The sequence below is a fragment of the Balearica regulorum genome, chromosome 10 (genome assembly GCF_011004875.1).
Source record: "Balearica regulorum gibbericeps isolate bBalReg1 chromosome 10, bBalReg1.pri, whole genome shotgun sequence".
Lineage (NCBI taxonomy): Eukaryota > Metazoa > Chordata > Aves > Gruiformes > Gruidae > Balearica > Balearica regulorum.
In genome coordinates this window covers 21,791,391-21,813,406 of record NC_046193.1, presented here as the reverse complement: position 1 = coordinate 21,813,406, position 22,016 = coordinate 21,791,391, and the positions used below count along the sequence as shown (strand labels likewise).

The 22,016-nt window shown below is 42.4% G+C and overlaps 1 protein-coding gene across 2 annotated transcripts in view; it reads right to left on the bottom strand.

Annotated features, from left to right (window-relative positions):
- The window catches only part of LOC104636362 (contactin-4), a 337,483-nt gene that overhangs the window by 199,535 nt on the left and 115,932 nt on the right, over positions 1 to 22,016 (bottom strand). The window lies entirely within an intron of this gene.

Here is a 22,016-nt window from a genome sequence, read left to right as displayed (position 1 = left end):
AAAAGATTTTTAAGCCTCGTTCGCTTTGCCTACAACTGTCTGTGGCAAAGCAGAAATTGTCTTCTTCACCTTAAAGCTGATTTCCTATGGAAGCACCAGTGCTTTAAGCCCGATGACAGAAAGCCAGGCTACATACAGATGCTAGAAACATTATTTGGAGACAAAAAGAAGGCATGTGTGTGTTGTAGGCTTAGGTGGACCTTAACCCGCTTGGTATTTGAATTGCTCAGTTGTCAGACCCAGACCTCAGCCTCTTGACTCTGGATTTGAACACCCTTTGCTACCTCAGGATCAGCAGCTTGTCTATACAGGTAGAAAGCTTAACGTAGCATATTTCAGGTACCTCCAGGCTGCTTTTTTGCTGTGAATTTTCACAGCTTTTTTCCAAACACATTTACCCTTAGACACCACCTACTTCCCAGCCTCACCAGAGCTCATCTGCCACTTCGCAGGTTGTCAAGTGACTGCTCAGAGCCTTGGAAAAACAGTCTCTGCCGAGTTTTAATATAAATGTTAGTGGGTAGCTAAGAATTAGCAATGATCTATGGTTATGCAAAAGATAATGAGAATTAACCCCTTACGGAGGCTGAGAAAGCTCCATAAAACATTGCTTCTCTAGATCTTTTCCTGTCCGCTGCTACTTATGTAACCACAGCTCCTATAATCACAAAGTCCGTTAATACAGCAATTAGTTACAAAAGCAAGCAGAACTGATGGCACATTAACCACACTTAGCACGTACTAATACTACATTGCAAATCATTTATAATAGTTTTATTACATGTCTGAACGTCAGACGACGCTGAAGAACCAGATTATGTGAGGTCAAATGGGGAACTGCGTCACCTCCGTCACTTGCCTGACTTGGTGGTGGCCCTGGGCCAAGGGTTCTGACGACACACGCGATGAGCACAAACCCGGGGAGCTGCAGCTCTGCCAGCCCACGTGCTGAGAGGGGGCTGAATTGCACCCTCCAGCCTTCCCTGATCTGGAGCTTCTGGACACCACGGTTAAAGCCGGCATGAATCGAAGGACCAATGCATCGCCCACCGAAACACAACCCTGTGGTTACGCAGCACTAGGCAAAGGACTAAGCACAATACATCTCCTAGTCTTTTTTTAATGCAGTATGTATAGATCTTATAATTTGGTATTGTATATCTAAAAGAAGAATTTGAAGATGCAACAAAGATTTAATCATGGTTAATGAAGACTTCTCAGGCAACAGAGCGGGTGAACAGGACTGACGGTCTGGGGACAGTAAACCCAGTTCCATCAACTACTACCAGTTTATCTAAAAAGTAAAATAAAAGAATAACTGAGTTAGAGCACTGAATAGATTACATCATATAAATAGATTATGGCTGATTTCCTGTTTATGATCCATTACATTAGGAAAATATAGCCATTAATTTATGCCAGTGATGGAGAGAATTTGCAATGATTCGATATACCCTGATAGACTTGGTAGTGTCATCTATAGGAAGGAAAGTGTGATATTACCGGAGTATCAAATGTAAAGTACTCTGAAATATATAAATTATGGTTTGGTGTAAGAGATTCCAGCCAGAAAATACTGGCTATCAGATTAAAAAGTAATCTCAGAGGTGAAACGGAGAGTTGATACACGCTGGGAAGATACGGCCAGAGAAGGAGGGCTCTCGCAGAGGCTGCGGCGCAGGACTGGTGCTGGCAGTGCTGGCACAGCTTCCAGGGCAGATCTCACTGAGCACCTGCCTAATCTGCTGCGGACGCTGAAGCAAAAGTAAGGAATCAACTTCCAAGAAACAGAATTCAGTAAAGTCAAACATCTTACAACCCAACAGCTCTTTCCATCTGACACAGCCCAGCTCTCCCACGGTAGGTCAGACACGGGGTGAGGCAGAGAGGAAGAGACGAGGCTTTTAATGTTAAATAAAGAGCAGACAAGCCTGACAACACCACAACCTCAGCTCCTGTTCTTACCCATTCAAGTCCTCACCACAACAGCACCAAAACCCACGGATCCTACACGTGCATGTTTGAGAACACAGCATGCCAAATGCCCTCAGAAAATTACATGGGTGAGACCATGTCGTGTGGATGGGAACGAGCTTGCACAGAGCCGGTAAAGGACAGACACCCACTTATTAATGCAAGAATATTCTGTGGAAAACAGCTTCTACACCCTCTGTCTTGTCCACTACAACTCGTGAGCTTGAAGGACTCAAATATTGCCTTCAGCAAACCGAACTCCTACACCAAACCCACACTTCTCTTGAACGCTGCCGTTTTAAAACCCGAAGAAGAGTAAGGGAACCAAAGTCTGCCTTTTCTTTCTTTCTTCTGTTATTTCTCTCAATTTCAGTAGTTCTAATGAAAGCTGTAACTTCTGCCAACAAATCACATCTAAAATCTACACAGAGATCTTCGCTGCCTGCTGGAGAGGCAGATTGTCCGATACCAAAGAACACTACTACATACCTTCATGTCTCAACTGCTGCAAATTCTTTAATAAATGGGATTGGATGGGGTTTTTTTGGTTGATTTTCAGTATGCTGAAGTACTTCAGCAATTTTAGGACTAGTCTGAACATAAAGATAATTTGATTGACTGAGAAATACAGCAATAATATCTGAAACTATAGTATGAAAACCAAACAATGTCAACAGGAGGAGGAAAAATTGGAAACGGAGATACGAGGAGATCACAGAAATGTGAGGCTTAGATGTCAAAGATCTCTGCAGACCACAATGCCTAAGTTTGGAGAGCACTACGCAGGACTAATTTAAGCAGTTTTCTGTAAATGAAAATAGGCACCACTTTGAAGAAAGATAATTATTGAACTGTGATTGTAACATTGTAATCACTAAGGCTGGTACAAAGAAAATACAAAGATGAAGCTTTAGATGTGGCAAAAAGATGTCGATTATTTAAATCAAGGTGACAAGACTGCAATTAATGAAGCTGAGCACAACGTCTCTGGATATAAAAAGGCTGATGGGAGGAAATAAGATAAAGCCTACCACAGAAAAGTAAATTTGCAATATAAACCCAGAGAAACAACACAAAAAGTTTACATTAATTTTTGAAAAAGTAACGTAAGAGCCGAGTACAACTGTTTGGGTAAGTCAAATGCAACATAATTAGCACAGAAGTTAAGTTCTATGACCTATGTGACACACTAGCTTACTAATTTACTTCTAGGTAAAGAAGTTATTTTTAAGCAATCTATTCTATTCTTCGGACTGAGCTAAGTAGAAATAAAAACAGAAAAAAAAAAAGGGTATAACAGAATGGTGCCCATCAGTGGTAACAGGAAGATGGGAAGAAAGATAATATAGAAGTAAAGTGAAAACAGAAAAATACTTTCTTTTTAAAAATATAATTAAAAAAGGCAAGCAAACCAAAAGCCCAAGCTAAAGCAAACTGAAAGTTGCTTGGTAACAGGAGTAAAAACACAGAATAAGGAATGCAGACAGACATCCAAGATGAAAGACTCCAAAAGCAAAATCCAGGATGTGCTTCAGTGCGCAGTGAAGCTGGAGCTGCGCAAGGCAGAGTCTGGCCCCGGGCAGCCGCACAGCCCTGAACCAACGCCGGGCATGACGTCCCTAATGAGGTTAGGAAGAGGAAGCCAATATAGCTACGGTATGATAGTTATGAGAAAGTACTGTTAAATAACACTGGTGACAAACTACTGAGAAATAATTGCAGGGACCTTTCGCCCAGGCTGATCGGTTCTGCCCATCAGGTTTATCTGAACCTCTCCTACTAAAAAGTCACTCCAGACTAAATTTCAAAGCAGCACAAGCTTCTTGCTAGAAATTTTTCATAACTGTTAATTAGGCTCATCTGGTTTGTTATGCTTAACATTGGGTGATGCTTTGATAATTTATCTCCTTGATGAGAAACAAAGAGACACAGGAAGTTTATTTCAGCTCCAGACCTATGTGACCGGGGAGACTGGTGAGCCGGTCCCGACACCTTTCGCAGGACAACAGAGCTACTGTGAAGCCACCGAGTCTTTCACCAGCTTCTTCCCGCTGTCACTAAGGCCAGAGCAAATTTTCATTTCACAGGCAGAATACCACTTTAATAGGAGCTGATTAAGATTGAATGAGAGTATTAGAGACAGGTGAAGGTTCAACCATCGAACACGCTCTAGCTTATCAAGACGTCTGCAGGTCCATTTGGATTATGTGATAACCAATGGTACATAGTCCAATTTCGTCCTAAGATGCGTTAAGTACATAAAAGAATACCATTGAAGGAACAATTAAAGAATAAGTAGTTTGGTTTGTCTTTTTTCGGAAACAATACGGTCATTGGACCAGCAGCGGTTAAGCATGATGCTCCATATTGGTGATGAGCAAAATCCACCTGGGGTACCCATCATCATCTTAGCCGAACAACTGATGGTGGGAAACAAAGCTTTACCTTTTCATGCACATTTGAAATAGCTCTTTTATTGCTTTTATTTGCCCAGTATTTATGGACTTCTGTCATTAACTAGGTGTGCTAGGCAAAGCGCAAACACAAAAGGGAAAGACAGTCCCTCTCCTGATCAGCTGTAATTCTTACAGAGGGGACAAAATAGAAAAAAAATAATATAAAAACCCCCAAATACATAGAAGTGAACCATGGAACAGGAAAACAGATTTTGTCAGTATAACAGACAAATCTTTTTTGTAAACATAAATATAAAATTTACCATTGCTAAACTGCATAACATGAACCAGATATGCTGCCTCATATTATTATATAAGTAATAGCTATTAAAAAAATCATGTGACCAACCCTTCAAAATAATAGATTTCCAGCTGCTCATCTGAAGGCATGCAATACTAACAGAAATGAGAATAGGAACAAGAACGGAGTACTTTGTGATGTACCAAATAAGTTTAGTATTGTCTTCACAATCGAGCACTTAGCAAGATTACGGCTGGATGAAAGGACACGAAAATGGCCACCGTCACTCTAGTTCTCGTTACTGTCCATGGCTGGTATCAGTTAGGGGGCAGAGGCACAGAAAGGTGTGCTGTGTGTACAGGTACACTATCCAGAGGGCATACAGACAAAAAGACCTAAGACCCCAATCATACTGAAGGCCAACAGCAGAAGAAAACAGCAAGCACGCTAATTTTTCAAACACGTAAAAATCAATAGTTACCAACCACTTTAGATCATAACATCGTGCCTTGGCTTTCCTCATTTCCTTACCCTCCAAAATCTGAACTTTCTTGCATTTAAGTTTCTGTGAAGTGATCACTTTCTATTAACACAGTGAAATCGAGGTCGTATTTCAAACACCTTCCAACCCTTCCAGATGCCCACGTCTTTACTTCCCTGCTTCCACAGACACGGCAAGAATATAATTCACCCGAACAAGAGAGTGACAGATTTCAGGCTAGTTTTGCTCGCTAGAATTACCCCTGGTTCCCAAGAATATCTCTGATTATCACAATAACTTTTTTTTGAGATTTTCCTGAAATATATTTTCCCTAATGTCACATAAAGTCTCCAAATGCCAAAATGTGCTTTATTAATAGAAATAAAAAAAAAGCTACTAGAACATTTAAGTTCGTCAAGTGACAAATGCCCCCTTTGATGTGAGCATGGCACGCCCGCGATAATTACTGGAGAGAGATTAGCAAGCCTTTCCTATGCTCCAGTGGCTTCATGGAGTGTTGGTTTAGTGCATCGAAGTGCATGTAATAGATTGAATTCCCTGCTGTTTTCTGCAGACAGCCAGTTACAAACTACCTGCGCGCTTGATGCTTTTGACCTTGCCCGTAACAATATCTGAACTGATGGACCGAGTCACTTTCAAATAATAAAACTTTGCAACAAAAAGCCAGACACTCCACCCTCCGAAGAGCATTAGGAAATTTACAGTAGGATTATTTTAATTAGTCTCTTAAACCTACACTATTTACTTTAAATCCCTCTATCCCACTTACCCTGGCTCTGCTGGAAATGAGGAGTGGGAAGGTACCACAAATTATTTCCTTAGATGCAAAAAAATTGCAAAGCAAAGTTTACTTTTTCCAAGCCAAATTTTCTAGCATTTCCAAATAACCAAATTCATACTCAGTGCCAAATTATACTGATAGCTTCAGCCTAAACTGGACCAAAATACACTCACTCATCACCCACAGCTAAACATCTCTCGTTGTTATTAATGTCTGATGCAGACTGCACTTCTGTTGAAAAGCAGATGGGAGCTACGTAGGCTGCTAGAATTTCTTTCGGCATGTCGTCTTCAGAAGTCCTTCATCAGCTTTAAGACTGAGTATTTAAAGGCAGGCATTCAGACACAGCAGTCAAAGAAAACGTGCTATTTTTGTTTTATATAAGTTGGCGTGTTTGACTGCCATACCCGTATACAACTTCTATTCTCCTCAAGTTTATAAAAATAAGTCGGAATAAGTTTCTTCGGAAACATTCTCTCCTCGTTTTTCATTTTCCTCCCGTCAAAAGTTTTCTAAATGGAAGTTATTATTAGCTTTATAATTTGTAATTTCTAAAATCCTACAAGGTGAAAACAGAAAATTTATTTGCTGTTTAACATTATTGTGCCTTAGCTAACATTGTCTTCTGAGAACAGTATTTCCTAAACACTGCCTAAAATAAATAAAAATAATAAAAGTCCTTCAATGGACGATCCAATTACACATGAGATTACTATGGTAGAGTTTATGCAAAAATAGGTTTATTGTCCCTTATCGGTTTCTTATATCCCTTAAACTCATGCAGAGCAAGGAGACAGCATATTTACGTATCTGCATGCATTGATGTAAGGATTCATCTTCTAAACTCTGTACGTACTTGTTATTTAAACAAACATATTCCTAAACTCATAGAATGGTTTGGGTTGGAAGGGACCTCAAAGCCCATCCAGTGCCACCCCTGCCATGGGCAGGGACACCCTCCACTAGCCCAGGTTGCCCAAAGCCCCATCCAACCTGGCCTTGAACACTGCCAGGGAGCCAGGGGCAGCCACAGCTTCTCTGGGCACCCTGTGCCAGGGCCTCAGCACCCTCACAGGGAAGGATTTCTGCCTCCCATCCCATCTCCATCTGCCCTCCTGCAGTTTCAGGCCATTCCCCTTGGCCTGTCACTCCCTGCCCTTGTCACCAGCCCCTCTCCAGCTTTCCTGGAGCCCCTGCAGGGACTGGAAGGGGCTCTAAGGTCTCCCTGGAGCCTTCTCCTCTCCAGGCTGAACAAACCCCAACTCTCTCAGCCTGTCTCCATAGCAGAGGTGCTCCAGCCCTCGCATCATCTCTGTGGCCTCCTCTGGTCTTGTTCCAACAGCTCCATGTCCTTCTTATGTTGGGGATCCCAGAGCTGGACGCAGTACTCCAGGTGGGGTCTTATGAGAGTGAAGTAGAGGGGGACAATCTATCACTTGAAGAAGGAAGTTATCATCAACGCTCTCCAGGAACCTCCTGGATTGCTTATGCCATGCTGTGTTGTCCCTCCAACAGATATCGGGGTGGTTAAGGTCCCCCATGAAGACCAGGGCTTGTGAATGTGAGGCTGCTACTATCTGTCTATAGAGGACCTCATCTGCTCCGTGTTTGTGGTCAGGTGGCCTGTAGCAGACACCCACTATAATGCCACCTGTCTCCCTTGCATCCTGACCCATAAGCTCTCAGTCAGCTCCTCATCCATCCCCAGGAAGAGCTCCATGTGCTCCAGCTGGTCATTGACATAGAGGGTAACACCCTCTCCTCATCTCCCCTGACTGTCCTTCCTAAAGAGGAAAAATCTACACCAAAAGTTCTCTGGCATGGGTTTTTAAACCTCCATAAACACATGAAGATGCTGCAGACTATTCCCTCCCATCAGAGTTACAAGGAAGGTGTTAACACCCCTTTTTCCTTGAATGATAATCCTGCTCCTTGCAGATTCTTTTGCTGAAATTGCATCTCACTTGCCTTAGGTATTAAGCCTGTGTAATTTTCTTAACCATGGGGTATCCATTTATCAGATTTGATGCTGATACCTTTTAGTTGCTTCAGCCGGGGGAAAAAAAAAAAAAAAAAGACTTCTTTTAGAAAAAGGTTATTTAAATGTGACTATGAATAACCAGGAAAAAAGCCACCTACAGCTATCAATAGATCTAATGCAATAAAATTCAGAGACATCTGGAAATACATTAGGGTAAGTCAATAGCCTAAACCAAGGCATTATTAGCTGTATCTAGCAATTCATGCTAGTCTCCATTTACTTTATTTGCAATCATTTAGCAGAGCGTCTAATGAAAAAAGGCCAAAAGAGACATACTTTTAATTCCACAAAATAAAGTCAAGAAAGTTATTATGCTTTCTTTTATTCCTAGTCCACATAAAATAATTGCTTGTGTTTATTGATGCTATTTTAGTGGAGAAAATTAATTTGTGGAAAATTCATTAACAAACTGCATTGGTGTGCTAGCATGGCCACCACAAATGACCACCACAGACTGCTAGTAAGAGGAGAAGAAAGATAACAGCCAAATTAAATCCTTATTTTTAATGAAACCATCGCATTAAAGCCATATATTTGACTATTAAGGTTTTTTTAATATTTTTTTTTAAATTGTAAAATAAATAGCATACTGAAATAAAAGGAAAATTTTCCCTATAATGAGACGCATGCACTGATAGATTGTTGACCAGCTCAGCCCTGATGTAATTCCACTGTCCTTCTGAACTTTATTTTAATAAACATACGCACTTAGCAATACGTTACATAAATCAAATTCTTGATAGTAAGACCATTGCACATTTCAGTACATCTGCTAGCACAGGTTAATTATCTTTATACAATTTGTATGGTTAGATCATCACTTGGATAAAAAACCACTATCAATTCCCAGGACAACGTGATTTCGTCACTTGTTTTTCTTAAAAGAAGGCTGGGTCCTCCTCGGCTGGAGGTACCATGTTTCCAAGGCAGCAAGGAAAGGTGTTCAGGGACCCTACCCTGAAGTTTACCACTCCGGACAAGGTAGCTTATCCTACACTTTAGAGTAACTCATTTTCCTCTGACCTTGAACAAAAACAATACAACAGCCCGCTCTGCTCCAGTGGTGAATCCCTCTGAGCCTTGGTAGCATCTGTGCCATCCCTCATCCCCACCACGTACAGCAGGAAGGTTAAATTCCCCCAGAGAAATGAATATTCTTGGTAACCCAATTCCTCGCAGGTTTCCAGTCCAGTTAGAGAGCTGACAGAAGACTGAGCAAGACACAGAAGTGTTTGAATAGTCCTTGAATTGGGCTCAGGTTCTAGAATAAGTGCAGTTTCACACTACTAATTTTCCCTAAAAAAAACCAAAAAACCATAGAGGACTTGTGGGTCAGAGATGCACTTAATGAGTTCTACAGGCTCATCACGTCTGAAAGCATCTTCAGGGTCTGAATGGTAGAAGAGTGCTGTCCTGATACCTGGCAGCAGTGACATCAGGGAGAAAGAGTGAATGACAGAGGACGCAGAAGGCTTTGGGTGAGAGGTGGCCTTGGAATGCAAATGCTGCAGAACGGTAAAAAAGTGTAAAAGTCAATTTAAGGAAGAAATTGAATTATCCCAAGAAATGGAAATAAGAACAACAATAGAGCTAGTCACTGCTATAAACCACAGCATTTAGTTCTAGAAGTGTTAGGATTTGAAGATTCCAATCACACAGTCTTCTATGAATTTGAACTTCTATGGGCCCTAACAGAGGAAAAATAAAACTGTTTTGGGGAACGAAATCCCTCCTGAAAGAGGCTGTCGCTTACTTTGGCACCGCTGAAGGCAGATTTTGCTTCAAAGTTGAGCAGAGGTCGGCACTCACGCCAACGCCCATGCAAAGTTCTGGACACTCAGAAGCGGGCGAGGGACTGAAACGCTGCAGGAGCTGCGGCTGCCTCTGTCTCCTGCTCGGGGCTGTTGAGAAGGGGACACAAAGGACACGAGCCAGGACCTGCTCACACTCTGGGGAAGGCTTTTTGCTCAGAGAGAATGGGTACCCAACCCCGCTCCCTCCCCGTACAGCCCGGTGCCGGTGTGCTCAGGACAGCCAGTGTCAGTGGGACCGCAACCGCGTCCGTTACTTGCTCAGAAAAAAAATCAGCGTTCTTCATTTTCTTCCATGCACAGAGATCTCTGGGACGGGTATAAACACCACCTTTGTTGTTGATTCAGTTATATACATCTTGAGGGAAGTGATATTTAACGTTTGCTATGAATATTCTTTGGAGTATTAAAATCAATTCACCTCCAGTGTCTTCCCTTCTGAATTTAGTTTCTATGCATCACGTGCAATCTATGTCCATGACCAGTATCAGGTCACTGAAAATGCATTTTAAAACTAAACTCTGCAGAAAGGAATCTTCAATGCATTTTCAGCATGCATGCCTTCCACAGGGTTGATTATTTTTTTCCTAACTGGATTTGTGAATACTCAATTAGCAAAGAGAAGTAATGAATGATAGCCAATAGAAACTGTGCACTGCTATGAAAGATTGAATCGAGAATAAATGATCTAGAAAGAGAGGTCACCGAGTCATTTTGAATAAGTACATTTGAGATAATTGTTATGTGCTTTGAAGACATTCCGAGAAAAAGAGGCAAAATTAATCAGATACATTAAATTATGAATTATTAACTCAGTTCTATTAAATATCAAATAGAAAAGCCTTTTAAGATTAACCATGTTTTTAGAAATTCTACTAACTACAGAGTAGATTTCTTTGATTTAAAAATGATTTTTATTTACATTTGAAATGCAGAAGAGTCCCCTGGGGCAAGCAAAGCTTTCCAGAAGTGGCGGATCACTGCTATGGACTTCTATACCTAAAGACAGAGGTATCAGACTCACGATTTTACAAGCGCTGGAGATCTGTTTTAAATATTAATTTTGCTGAATGTGTCGATCCCTAAGTGAGTAGTGGCAGGTCCCGTACTGCTGCATTCATCCCAAAATAAACGCAGGACTTCTGTTTCACATCTCCCACAATGCTTTGGATTTTTCAGCTGGTTGATGCAAGTTTTTTTTAAATAATGAATTCCTTGGCAAAGTCAGCCTTCACATGGAATGATGCCAGAACTACTCATGAAACAAGTTGCTGTGGCCTTAAGTTAAATCAATAATGCTGAATGAATAACGGCTGTCATTGGATGCTGATTTTTCCTGGCTAATAAATAGTTCTTGTGTCATTTCCTGAACCACCGGTCCAGCTCCAGCCACTGGGCACGATGAAATGCAAGACGTGTTCCTTCAGCAGAGAGGATGTGAACCCACCCGCTGAAGAGCCTTAATCGTATCACGGTCTCTCATTTCCATGCCATCTATCAATGGGGTTTGCTTCTGTCTCTGCAACTGCCAACAGATGGAACGCACTCCCATCGAGCCTCGCACCCACTGTTCTTCGGTATCTATAAAACGCGCTTGAAACGGATCCGCCTTTCTGCTTTCTAAATGGTTTACAGGATTTCAGCAGTAACAGATTTTGACCAGAGATAAGCACTACGGGTTTCGTTAGTTCTTTAAAAATGGTATTTCTCTAAGAAGAAAATTTCTAATGGTTAAACGCCTTATTTTTCTTATCCTCATTTCTCAGAGTCTGTGATGCAGAAAGGCAGATTAAGCAGCAGCATACGGGTGCCTCAGCCACCCCGGAGCATCTCGAGTCTCCGGCTCCTCTCGAGCTCCAGCCCCGCTCTGACCAGCCTGCCCCAATGCGCCAGCACCTTGCCACATGGAAACCCTTCAGCAAATGTGCCCGTAACCTTTCTCCTTCAAAGCCTTGAGATAATCCCTTACGTGACAGACGCACTTTCCTCACCTATTTGCTAGTTAATGCTGGTATTAAATAACTGAACTGTTGCCCTCCGAATTTGCATCTTAGTTTTTCAACACTGGATTCCTGCGTAGAGTTCAGAGCAGAGATAAGAGGGGTTGCACGGTGCTCAAGGCGCTACTGCAAAACTTGCAGCAATTTGCTATATTGTTTGATGATTCTGACATAATTGATTTTGTTCTTGGTGAGTTAATCATATAATTACAACTTAATGAATTATTTTATACTAGAGGATTATTTCAAAAATTAGGTCACTGTCATTTATCATTATAATTTCTTTAACCAACACATGTGATCCTTCGATCCTCTAACATCTCTACTCTGCAACATCAATACACACTCTCAATCGTCACTGTGACGTGGCAAATAATAATAATGAAGCTCAAAGTTTATCAAGCCAGAAAAATGCACTTTCTTCACCTTCCTCACTAGTTGGCACATGTGAACAGGTAACGGCAGCAAACCTTTCCAAATCTTCTCCTGATACAGAGCATGTGCTGAGAAACCACGAGTTTTACCTTACAACTGAAGCCCACCCTCATGCGGTACCTCTTTCCTACTCATCAGCTAATCAGATTTTTTTTTTGTTATCATCCCCACTCTTCTCCTAAACATGCTTTCAAATTATTCTGCATCTTTTCTTGCCTCACATCCTTCAAACACTTTTAGCAAGAAACTTTGTTCTGAAAGCTGTGCTGCTCATCTAATCAAAGATTTGAAAGTAAGTAATCCTGGACTGAGCCATACAGCCAGTGAAAACTATCCCTCCACCTTGAAGTTTCTGTTTCTAACATAAACAAGGATAATTTACAGGCCAAAAGCTATTCCATATTTATTTAGGGAAGACTTCAGAAGTTCATTCATGGATAATTCAAAGCCTGATTGAATTACCAAGTCGGTGAGTGTTACCTGCTCAGCTCTGGATGACAGCAAACACAAATTTCAGTCACACTACTGACAACAGAGGAAGCTGCACCCACCACAGATGAAGATCAAACGTGGAACAAAATACCTCATAGACTTCAAATTATTTCCTATAGCTTTTTCATGCATAACATTATCATAATATTATCTCAGAGAGGAGGAAACACCATGAGGTGAAGGAAGAACCGCTCCCAGTTCCAGTGAGCGTAGCCAAGGACACAAACCAATTCCAGGCGGAACAATGCCAAAGCGCGCGCTTCACTGGTCCTTTGCACGGCGCAAACTATTCGTGTCAGCCCACAACTTGTCACTAAAAAAATGTGTATTTTACACAGATATCTTGGAAAAATACTGCCAGGGAGCGAAATTTCTGTTTGCAGTTTATTCTGGCTAGCCTCTTGCATGCACCAGGTACAGAGCAGACATCCCTGGCACTAGCTTTACATCTCTATTGTTTGACGTGCCTTAATCTGAACTAAATTAGTCGGAGATATCATCTGTAAACTTTTTGGCTGAGATTTGTTTCATTGCCTGTAATCGGATCAACTCTAATACCTTTGTTCCAGTATCACCCCGGCTGCCTCTTCAGAAAGTTCTGCTTGAATTAATTAAAAAATACAGATCCTCATGCATTTCCGCTTATTTACATTTTTGACAGACAGGACAATAAAACCCCCCATCACTACTACTTTCTTTTATAATGAAAATAAAAGACTATCATCTACATTCCTGCAGTAACAGGCGCTTATGCCAAGCATACAGCAGATGACCATCAAGCTGGTGAGGTTGTTCCTGCCTTGTATTGACCTTAGAAATAGTTTTCTCTCAAGTGATTATAACTGACTCCGAGTCCTGGGTTTAACAAAAGGAGAAACAAAAGTCCCAATTCTAAAAAGCTTTTAAAAATATTTCTAAGACAGCATTTTTCTTTCCATAGTTTAGTGCATTATCTACAACCTATGTTGTGAGGATAACGAGCAGTTGTGATGGCACTTACTTTATGAGAAAGGCTCAGGAATTCAGGATAGTATTGTAGACAAAATACCTCGTTTTGGTTTCTTTTCAGAGTCTAATGAAATGGATGAAGTTTTCTGGCATTGCCACTGAATTATATAATCCTAGAGAAGACATTAACAGCCCCTCTAAAAATCTAATTAAATTTTAGAGCACTAGTAATGCAGCCATAAGGCCCATGTAAGCCATTATCTACATTAATAAAAATTAAAGTCAAACAGTATCTATACAGTAATAATGTACCTGGATTCAAGGTCACTTTATTTCCCTTGCTCTCAGTTTTCTTTATTGTTGCTATAAATATTATTAATCAAAATTTCAAATTTATATACATCTACTACCCTGAACCGTTCTCTTAATACATAGTACTGAGACAGGAATTAATTTAATTGTTTTTCTTAATTGTTTATTTTCTTTCCTCCTACATAATAACAACTCCTATTATTAGCATATAAAAAGGCAAGAAACTGGGACAACCTATGGGTCCTTTATTATATATCTAAATGAAAATCTAGAACCAATGCAACACAACGCAGGAATGACTCATCTCAAATCCAACTCTTGCACGGAAGGCAAGAAAAAGAAGAAAGTGGACACTATGCAAAGGAACAAGGAATAAAAGAAACATTTTTTTAAAAAAAGCTAACAGGGGAGGTAGCACAGAGCTGCCCTCGCCCCAGGAATCAGGGCTCCGCGCCTGGGAGGAGAGGCATGAGCTGCTCCCGAGGCAAGTGCATCGCAGCCAGGGACTGAACAGCAGCCATTGCTCGAAAATCCGGATCAACTAAACATTTGTGGCTGGCAATGTGAAAGAATAATTCCTTATAAAAATAAGGAATTTCTGGAGCTATGAATGGCTGATGGGTAAATATTTACTAAAATGCATTTTTTTTTTTTTTTTTTTTTTTGACCTAGAGGTACGCTAACACGCAGCGTGTATGAAAATAGGAGTTGGTTTTGCAGAATCAGGCTTTCCTTTCGCAGAGAGCACTCTACTGTCTGTAACTGCATTATATGCTCTTTATGAGCTGTATTTAACCCTCTGCCAGTCCTGGACGGTTTATCTGACTGAGGAAATCAATGGTCACAATGCTTTTGAGTTCTTAGGATAATCTGAGATGGGAGGAATTATCACTACTGGTACCGGGCTGAGAATATCATCATCTTTGCCTCAACCGTGAGTTGTGCCTTCTTCCTAAAGATCAATAAAAAGAGCGGTCTGGGCAAGTCCTGGCACAGAAGATAAAACGAGGCCAGAGGGGCTGCTGACCTGTCCCACAGCACTGACTCCTTGGCTGGAAAACCAAGTTCACCTAACGAAGGGGCAGTGAAAACCAGAGACGTTTTGTCAGACAGTTGAAGAGTTTTCTAATCGTTGGGTGAAGAAATTCTTTCTAGAGCACGCTAATGGCTTGAATTTGCCTGGGATGCTACCTCTGTGCAACTCTGTTTGGATTTTACTTCTGTCTAATATGTGTTCTCTGCAGAGTCAAACAAACAGATTTTATTTTCCTACGTTGAATGGTAGAGATTACTGTGCATTTAAATAATGTCTCTACCCACTAAGGTGTACTGTAAGTGACAGAACAAATTGCAAAGATAATTTTGCGGTAGCAGCTTGAAGATGGGGGATTTACTTTACTAAAACTTCACTTTGATTTCTTTGGAAAGATTGTAAACAGTTGGAAAACCAGAGAGCAGATGATTTCAAGCAGGATCAGCTGCATTGCTTCTAAGTCCTACAAATCTTTTTTTTTCCTCATCACTGATGAGGGCTGAGACTGTACCAGCCATGGCCATCTATAGTTAGGCTGCGTTTAATGATTTCCCTGGCTGTTATCAGATGGAAATGCATTTTAAGAATCGAAATATCATCAAAATGCCACTCTGAAGATTATGCCAGACACAAATCTACAGCATGCCAACAGTGTTTTAAATAAAACTGAATATAACGGGGCATAATCTGGCATAGACGTGCATTTTAAGAATCAAAGTATAATCAAAATGTTGCTCTTAAGATGATGACAGTCTGAAAAGGAGTGGGGGGAGGAAAGGAAATGCTTGCACGAGATGAAGTATCCAACTCCAGGCTCCCCACGCAGAGGCGGGCAGGGGACCGGGCAGGGGGTCCCCGCTTTGCTGTCCCAGCAGCTGCGATGCAGCCAGCTATGCAGGTGCCTAAGGAGGGGCAATAGCTCCCAAATGTGAACAACACATTCAGAAATACACGGGGTTTCATTAAACTTCTAATCACCGATATGCACAAATTGTTTACTGAGTGCATAATTAAAACCTCAAGTGTTTTCCATAAAAATATTTGTAAGTTAGGTGAATAAATTATTCAGTGGTCATTACTGAAATTAAATCTTCTCCGAGTGAATTTCTTGCTACCTCACAAGCAGAATCCAGAGTAACCTGGCTAGGTTCTCTGAGATGCCGCAGTACAACACGCTGACGGCACTTCACCGCTGGTCACAGCAAACAAACCTCGCAAATTCTGTACCAGGTGTGTCGGTTTGGTACACGTAGCTCCAGTCTTCACCTCCTGATTATTTCTTGGGAATACATGATACGGGTGCTAAGTCCCTAGCAAGACCATCAGACCTTAAATTTCTTTTTCCACTGTCCAAGACCATTCACCAGCATCTCAAGAAAAAGATCAAGGCGGCTGCTGTGGCTGTGTCACCTCTCCTAACGACCCCAAAATGCTCAGATCTTACACCTAAAGTGATAAAAGACAGAAACTTCAAAAGCACGTTAAGGAATCAGAGGGATGGGAGCGCTCTGCTTCTCATTACCAAGTCCAGCTCAGGGAGCATGACCTGCAGTGATGTTACCTGTACACACACTGCATCCAAGGACAACGGATTCCCATCCATTTTTTTAAGCAGGTTCACATTCCTGGACACCAGTTCAATGTCAGACGTTATCCGTTCAAAGAGTAAGGATGAACGGGGCAACTGTGGGGATAACGTACCAGACCAGCTATTTACTGGGCTCTGGCGAGAAGACGGAGAATGGTTTTACCTGGGATAAACACTGTGAGAGTTTTTCTCATGTTGTTCACTTATTTCCAATTCTAATCTTGGCTGGCACCTGGGGAAATTAAAAAACCTCCCTCACCTTACGAGGGTAAATACCCCAGGGATGGAGCGAAGAGCAAGGAAGAGAAACAGCTAAAGGACGGTGTGTTTTTTTCTGGACTAGTTCATTCAGTTCTAGTAAACATGCCACTTTCTACATTAGTTTATAACTATTTTTAGGTTATGTATAAAATTCAGTTTACACATCCAGATGATGTATGTTCTCTTGCATATATTCCTCCTGTTTTGCTTTTCAAAAGTGACAATATGCAAGAGCTCATAAACAACCAGAAATATCAGCTCGCCAGGGAAAATACATTCTCTGCTTCACTTTTCCCTTCAGTTTAAAGAAAATTAGTTAACCACACAATAGCTTTTACAGCCCAAAGACCTTCTGCAATTAAAGAGAAAAATTCTGCCCGTGTTATTTCCTTCAAGCAGTCATTTCACCACTAGGCATGCTGTGGAAGCAATTTATTTTTTTTTTTGTTGTCAGTGAAAAATTATTTGCTCTTAAATACCAATTCTTAGAAAATATGTATGAACTTCATTTAGAAAATATTAGAATTGATTTGTTCAGTCAAAATTTTTTGACAATCAGGCATGAGAAAATTTTAAATTTTTTTCTTTATTTTGATTTATTACGACACTTGATGCAAACTCCTTGATATCCTGTTTCATTTTTTAAGTACAAGCACCACCGCTTAAACACTCTGCATTACCCAGGGAACTGGTAAAATAGTCATTCAGCTTTGAATTTTGTCTCCCCAAATTCCTAGCCGTTTGTCCTCACTGCTTCCCAAACCCCAGCACAGGGGAGAGGAGGACGGATGGTTGGGAGGAGCAGGGGAACGCCGAGACCAACAGAAACCACAGGTTCCCGTTACAAATTATACCATTTCTTGCACCATTTCCTCCTGGCTTCAGGAGGGGCCACCAGTAGCTGGAAAGGACCCATAAATCAACTACGGCAACTAGAGAGGTCCCCCAAAATTGTTTTCTTTGTACTGTATACCAACAGGGATGGGCCATTTATTATTTACATTTCCACTACAAACTTTTATAGCTTAGGCAAATAAATTGCTTCAATAACTCATTGGAAGAAAGTGTTTAAATAAAACCCTATTTCACATGGTGCCTGCACTTGTGACTCTCCTTTCAGCTTAGCTAAGGTTTAGCTTTGAATCCCTTTGGGATTTAAAAAAAAAAAACCCAAACAAACAGAAAACAAACCCTGTGTGTTTATGTTGTGACGTTCAGAGATGCAGCCCTAAACATCTGGGTACCTGAGAGGGCATCCAAAATCTGCCTGCGTGCGTTAACCTGTGCTGCTACGGACTCCCGCGACTCTCAACTTTGCAAACAGCCTGGCTGGGAACAGCAGGTATACACAGACAAACACAGTACTGCTGTCCTTCAGCAAACTAGCAAATTTCAAGGTAATGATGGAAGGATGCCTTAAAATCACAACAGGTCATGCCTTTGACTCAGAATGACCTCAGACTGCTTCGCAGCCATGTCAAACTGATCCACGTATCCTTCCTTGCTCAAACCTATTTTATTGGCTGTTACCACCTGAACCTACAGAACAAAAGTGACCAGTGTTGAACACTGGCCGGCAAAGACCTTGGAAGGAAGCAACAAATGCACAACTACATCCACAGGTTGGTCTTGCCAGAGGCCACACCGCTCCTCCTGGGTCATCCCTGCAGGACGGACGAGTGGGATGGTGGGACATCCCGTGGCACCAAGACCACTGTGCCTCACCAGACACAGGAGGGAGCAGGGCAGCCCATCCATGACCTCCCTCTTCTCTCTCCAGCAACCCAGAAAATCGTACATGAAGCCACACAACAGCACGTGAGAGTTAAGATATTCTCTGTTTGTTTGTAGCAGAGAGAAAACCAGAATGTGAAAGATCATGGCACTACCCCAAACTTGTCTTGGAACCCACCTTCAACTTCATGGTGCCCCTGTGGGCACTGAAGCTAATGCTCTGAGACCATAACTATGACCTGGCAATTTTATTTTCTCTTAATAAAGAAATGTCTAACTTTATATCTGGTGGAATATCTGCAGTATTTTCTACCTGAAAAAGATAAAGTAATGTATAAATGTTATTTTGAGTGCTCCAAATAAGGGTTATTTTGCCTTTACAAAATGTAAAGCTTTTTTAAAAAAATGAAGGAAAAAGACCTTCAGCTGTTTCAAGATCTGCGTGTCTCTACCTGAGCTCTAAATTGGTGAACAGTTACATTATTCCCCAGATAGTACAAAAACAGAACAAGATTTATTTCCAGGCAACCATCTTTCTTCCCTCCACTGACACTCAACTCTCACACGAGTTGAGCCCAACATTGGGTCTCAAATCGGTGCCTGGAACACAGGGCACTTTGCAGCACCCAAAGCAATCCCAGATCTGCTCCCCAAAGGGCAGGGATGACAGTCTTAGGGTCAAACCACGCACCCTCGCAGGAAGGACCCCAGACCCAGGAGGTCCCACACGGTCACTTCCGACGGGTGCATCGCTGCTCCCTGTTTCTTCCAACTCTTCCACAAGCCGCACTGACTCACTGTCAACGGGGGCTGGAAATTAAGAGGTAGACACTACAGCTCACTAGAAAAACGCTCAGTCTGACTCACTCTGTAGTGAAGACGTGCTATGCTTCATCTGCCACACCGCCGGGGTTATCTGCATTTCAAGACTTTTTCTCGGCCCTCTATTAGCCAGATAAGAAAGGAAACATGTAATATTACACAGCCCCTCCCCACATCATTTTGGCAATTTGCTCCCTAGCTCTCCCCGAGACTCCTGAAATTCTCACAAAGAAAACACAGGAGCTTCTCTTTTATAAAGCACTCGCTGCAGATGCTGTTCAGCGCCAGGTGAGCGGGCTCCGCAGGCGGCAAATGCCAGATCACAACAGCTGACCAAAATTTTAGAAACTAAACGTGAATACAATCCTCATGAATCAAGTATCGTTATTTGAGTTAATTTTATTGCATGCTTAATTTCATTTACTTGCTTCTAGATGTTCTTCCTATATGCCTTTTCCCCTCTGGTGCCTGGCACAGAAAGGAGAGGTTCTCCTTCTCCGCAGGCTCGTTCCCATCCCCTTGTTATCTGCAGACAAATACGTGGCATTAAAGTGCGCACAAGGTCTGAGACCTCTTCAGGCTGCACGTGAACTGGGAGCCTCAGGCTGCAGAAATCAAAGCTTGTAAGTGGAAGCCTCTAAGAATAAAAATATTTTAATATTTTTGTGTGCTTTATTGCCTTCTCGCTTGACTTGACAGTCTCATCTACCCACTGCCATAGGCTATCTTTATCAATGATTGATCTTTGTCTCCCTTCCAACCTTATAGGGAAATTTGGGAAGCTAGACAGAAAATACACTTTTATTTTATATAATAACAAGGCTTACTGTAAAAGAGACTGCCATGTGTTGAACACTCCATATGTGACCTGACTCATTTATTGATGTTTAATATTCTCCCCTCTTGCTCACTATAACCATTGGAGGAACATGGAAGCGCAGAGGAGCAGAATACAAAACAACCGAGCCACCGTCAATCTGAGCCCCGGGGGTCTTCAGTGATGACAAAAACGCTAATCAGCTCCACCAGCGCAGAAGACAAAAGCCCATCCATCTTCCCCGGCTGCCCAGTTGGTGAGATTCTACTTTAAGCAGTGCCTCGAAAATTCCCTGTTAAATAACGGTCCTATAAGATCATTTTAATTTGCAAATACCACAATGAGAGACGCCGACGCGTCCGCTGCAGGAGCGGCTATCGTTTGTGGAGAAACGCGGTGACAAGAGCGCGGGGAAGGCGTGGGCACGGCTTCGCTTGGGGCGACACGCTGCACTTATATTTCAAAAGACACAAACGCATCAAGACATTAAACAGAACTTCACATTGAGCAGCAGGAAAGGAATAAAGGGAGTAAGGAACATAAGAAAATAAGGAAAACGACAGTAACAAATCTCACGTCCCTGAGCAAGTACCACCCTCTGTCTGCGGGGTGGGACCCTGCTCTGAACACCTCGCCGGCTTCACCAGCCGCGGATTTTGCTCCACGCGCAGCACCGATGCCATCGGTCCTCACCCTCCGCCCCCCGAGGAGCTGCTGCCATCGCACCCACCCACTCACGGACTGATAATCTGTCTGTAGCGCTCTGCCTCACTGATTATCCGTTCCCTTCTCAAAGGTAATTTAAGATCCCACCCCTCCTTGCTGGCTTAGCTCACTTACATTTTAATTAAAAGGACAGAAATAAAAGCCACAGTTTGAGCCAGGACCTGTGCTGGACCTAGCATTGTATTATATTGAACAACAACAGGTAAAAGTGGATTTCCTACTACTAAGCATCCTAGGGATAAAACTCTCCCTTACAAAAATGGTTATACGTGGATCATAAAAAACATCTTTCAGTAACTCCCTGCCCCGTGGAGAACAGCGGCTCATTCTCGTGCCAGCAAGTCAGCCCGCAATGAGAGCGCTCGCTCAAACAGCGCGGCTACCGGCCCTGGTCCGCCCAGTTCAGACGCAAAACTTGAACCGAACCCCTCACATCCCTGCCGGGAGCTCACACCTTTGCTCCGCAGCATCAGTCATCCTCTCTCTAGCGTGTAGCTGGCAAAGCGGAGCCGCTCCGAGGGGAGGCAGCGAGGGGAACGCGGTCCCCAGGAATTTGCCGGGCAGGTTGCGGCAGCGAGCGGTTCGCTCTGATGCGACCCTGGACCACGGGCTCCCCCAGCCAGGTGAATCCGCTGCCTCCCTACCAACCCCACTTACAGCCCCAGAAAATACCACAACAAGCACAAAAAAAGTTTTCATGGCATAATTGAAAAGCTAGAGGTTTGGGTGATCAGCATCAGGGATCAGATGTGTGGATAATCACCTGCAGGCTACTGGAGAAGACTTTATAGGCTTGTTTGAGGCAATGCTGAAGGCATTCAATAATTACATCTTAGCACAAAGCTAAGTGATGCAATAGCAGTTTCCTTCCCTTGAAAGTCCCCAGGTGGAAACCAAATGCCAGTGCTTTGAAGCAGGACGTGATTTCTACATATTTCTGCAGCAGGAACTGGATTTCTGCAACGTTACATGAGAAGGTGGCTCCAGCCCCGTTGGGAAGGTCCACGCTCCAGAGACTTCTGGCATGACCAGCCCCTGGGTA